The 3,896-nt window shown below is 40.6% G+C and overlaps 1 long non-coding RNA gene across 1 annotated transcript; it reads right to left on the reverse strand.

Moving 5' to 3' along the window:
- Positions 1-1,838: 1,838 nt before the first annotated feature.
- On the reverse strand, positions 1,839-3,601 carry LOC137842663 (uncharacterized). Its single transcript, XR_011089150.1, has 2 exons — positions 3,464-3,601; positions 1,839-2,388 (listed from the first exon to the last, which is right to left on the reverse strand). It is a non-coding gene; the product is annotated as an uncharacterized lncRNA (long non-coding RNA).
- Positions 3,602-3,896: the final 295 nt, after the last annotated feature.

A 3,896-nucleotide genomic window follows, 5' to 3' on the forward strand; every position in this document is an offset into this window, starting at 1 on the left:
GATGCCTTGGTTGCTGTCAGTGCCTCATCTTTGATGTAATTGCATGAATAATTTGCCAGGGCCAAGCACTTTGTCCTCAGAAGTGTTAATTATATAATATATGTGTGTGTGTGTATATAATTTCTTTCTCAACAGAGATTAAATTATTTCTAAAGGTTCTGTATGCCTCACCCAGAAAGTGGGGAAGTGCAGATCCATAAATCAATGGATTTACACAGATGTAAACCTGAGAGGTTTCATGGTATGTGATGAATCTTTTCCACTTGGACAAATTCCCTCTGAAGATATGTGTGGCAGAAACTCCATTGACATTGGGTTTATCCTGTGTGGAGCTTGGTGGCTTGGATCCTGGGGTTCAGAAGAGCCCCTAGTGGTAAAACTTGTGACCCTGAGCAACTCAGCAGAGTGTTTATCCTTGCAAGCGATGGCAATATGTATATAAATATATAGATATTATAGCTGAAGTGGCACCAGATGGATAATTGCAGCCCCTGAGTGCCTAATCTACTCTCCAGGACATGGGCAGTTTTCTGAGCCAACAAAACTTAATTGAACTTTCCGTTCCAGCTGGAAAAGGTTATGGATCTAGCAAGTGCAAACGGAAGGCAGGATGAAAAGGTCAGATGTTCTGTTCTCTTTGTAATGGATTGACCGGGGACATGTTTTTATCTTTCTCACAACCGCTGGATTGTAAAACTTAATTAGCAAGTCACTTCTCTCCCCTGTTTGAAGGCATGTGTATGATGATTACACATAGATCACATTTTATGGACATGTCATGTTTTCATTTGAGAGCAACAGCCTGCATGAGGGACGTTCTTGCCACCTATTTACATCAATAGTTCAGAAAGGAGCCAGTAGGACAAAATGAAGAGCTATCCTTGATATCAGATATGCCAGTCCAGTTACTAATGATATCAACTAATGGAGCTGCAGCTGCTTAAACTGGGCTCTCACCCACTGTGTGGTGAGGTGAGAAAGGAGGTATTGCACACGCAGGCAAAAAAGAGTGAGCAGATTTAGAGATGTAGAGGGATAGATGTATGGACAGGGAAAAGTATAACATGATGCAAGAGAAAATACAATAGAAAGAGGCAAAAAAAAAGAAAAAGAAAAGTGATTATTGTTTGGTAATGATAAACGTTCAAACATAAAATACAATAGTGCAATATCTGAATTCAAAGGACTATCCTGTTGCCCATACATCCTAATTGGAGAATGATACTTCTGTAATTGAAAAGTGCCATCTCATCATCTGAAAGTAGACCTTTTGTGTATCCTAAGCAGTGATAAAATTGGAATAATTGTTTACCTTAGATTAGACATGAAGGAAGAACATCCAGCAGTAAGAACAGTTAAAGACTCGAATAGATTGTTGTGAGATTGGAACCACTGGAGGTTTTTAAAAGCGGGTTAAACAAACATCTGTCAAGAAAGATTTAGATGTAGTTGATCGAGCCTTGGGGCAGGGATGGACTAGGTGACCTCCTGAGGTCTCTTACTTTTAAATTTATTCTCTGTGATTTTACACACTTCCACTGTCTTGGTAGTGAAGCTTACCTTCAGAGCATCAAAAATGGTCTCAGTGAGTCAAAAAGTCCCTGTAGGATGAAATCTGAGTTAGTCATACACATACACAAAGTCTCACTTCAAACCTTGGAAGATCTGTTCATTGATATTTCAAATGGGAAAGGGAGGAGAAGTTTTAAAAGATGCTTTAATTTTTCAGTGGGGTCATTTGGAAACCTAGAAGTTCCCCTTCTATCTAGTAATATTTTTATTTATTGGAATTTTACCTAGGTACACAAAGCTCTAACTTCTTGAAGTTGTAGTATGCCTTGTAAGAAATCCTGTCATTTTCCTGGAAAGTTCAAAAGATTAAATGGAAGAATAAAGAGAGCTGCACTTTACGCTAGGTAAAAGAACAGAATACAATGGGACTTGAGGGAACCTCTTCCTGTCTGCCAAGGTCTGGGGATTGAGACCCCTGTGAAATGCAGTATATTTGTCTCTAGAGCCATCATATATTTAGTTTTCAAGTGTTTCTCTAATCAGATTCTTCTTTCTTTTTCTCTCTGTTTTTGAATCTTCCTAGACCTCAGCTGCTGTCCTCATCAGAAGTGCCAGAACTCCAGCACCCCAGGTTCCTACTTCCCACTTCACACCTCCAGCATCTCTCACATTCACAGGCTTGGGAAGAGAGCCCAGAACCATGCTGTAGCTTGGACTGTGCATTTTGGTAGGGCCACACAAGATAAGAAACACTGGTGGAAAGCATAGTCTCTGGCTGGCAGCCTCGAGTGAGAATTTCTTCACCATGACTCTCAGGTGGTAGGAAGCCATCTCCACTCCTGTGGCACTTGTCAGTGTTGAAGCACGCCGAGCAATCTGCATGGGAGAGATAGGGTTGGCATCAGCAGTTGGGCTGGATTCAGATTTTTTCAGAGCAGCAGTTTAGTTTTTGCACTCCTTAAGCTTTGAGACCAGAGGTTTTGATTTGAATCTTTCTCTTCTTAAAGAGCAAATTAACCACTTTCATTGGTAAGTGGGTTATTATGTTCACAAGGTCCTGCCTTACCAAAGCAGAATGCATTGCCTTATGGATGTCAGGGAGAACTGAGGAAACAAAGGCAAAAAAATCCTACTGAGAAACATCTTGTGCTGAAAGCCAGTTCAGAAGGGAAGTTGTGAATCTGTCAACATAACTGCACAGGGAAGATAAAGGCACAGGAGACACAGACTGAGCATATCTACAACACATCAAATAACAAGTCAATCAAAGAGTCATTAGCCCGTTGGACTATGAACCTTCCACTGCAATGCTGCCAGATCAATCAGTCAAGGGCCAACTGTAGAAAAGCAGTGTATCAGGTACTGGTCACCAGGGACTAGAAAAAAACAAAGCCTTTAAGTGTTCTTCTTTGCCTGAGAATCTGGACAGAGAGTTCAGTAGATTCAGGCCATCAAAGAGAATTGCTTAAGGGGATTTTAACGACTGATGGCTTCACCACTGGGGGAATCAAGCCACAAATGGATGCTGTGTTACTGTATCAGCCTCCAGCACTCCCCTCCCCGGTCCTGTCTTCCTCATCCTAGCAATTTTCCATGGTTAGGGATGTGATCCCTGGAGAAGGATAAATAAATAAATAAATAAATAAATACCAGCTATATTTGAAGTTGGAGAGAAGCAGTCAAGGACATGCATCATCCTAATGAAATGAGCAAATATCACTGATATTTTTCTGAAACCTCTCCCTTTTGAGCACTTTCTTTAATAACACCAGATGACAACTCTGATCTTGTGTGTGTCAAGAGGAGGGCTGCCCATACTCCATGGAGGGCTGTATTTTCATTCCTTAGGTGTTGAAATGTTGAAGTTAAAATGTCAGTTTCCAGCAAAAGACATTGGTCATATTACATGCAGTAAAGAACAAAGTGATGATCATGGTCATTCAGTACTTACGTGGCAAGAGGTTTGTTATCAAAATGCTTTTATATTAAAACAAAAATGTTCTAACAAAACCCAATGACTGCAAACTTCAAAGGCACATTCAAACTTAGATGTAGGTGTGACTCTAAATAGCAGTGGTAATTAATCACTACAAACGCTAAATGCTGTGGATTCCCTGCCACTTAAAGCCCTTAAAAAGACACCCGTGTTTGATTTAAAGTGTGAATGGAAAGAAAAGGATTGATATAAATTAGCGGGTGAGAGACAAGACATCAGATTAAATAAGAAGTTCCCAGGCAGCAATATGTGCGTCAGTAGTGATTTGAAATCTACTTCAAAATGGCATGTGAATGTTTCCAGGACAGCCTAATGCCACCTGCTGCTCACATTCAGATTGCAACCTAGAGCCAGAATACTATATCACCATGGCCGGTGATTGTGCCAA

Source organism: Anas acuta, chromosome 20 (assembly GCF_963932015.1).
Source record: "Anas acuta chromosome 20, bAnaAcu1.1, whole genome shotgun sequence".
Classification (NCBI taxonomy): domain Eukaryota; kingdom Metazoa; phylum Chordata; class Aves; order Anseriformes; family Anatidae; genus Anas; species Anas acuta.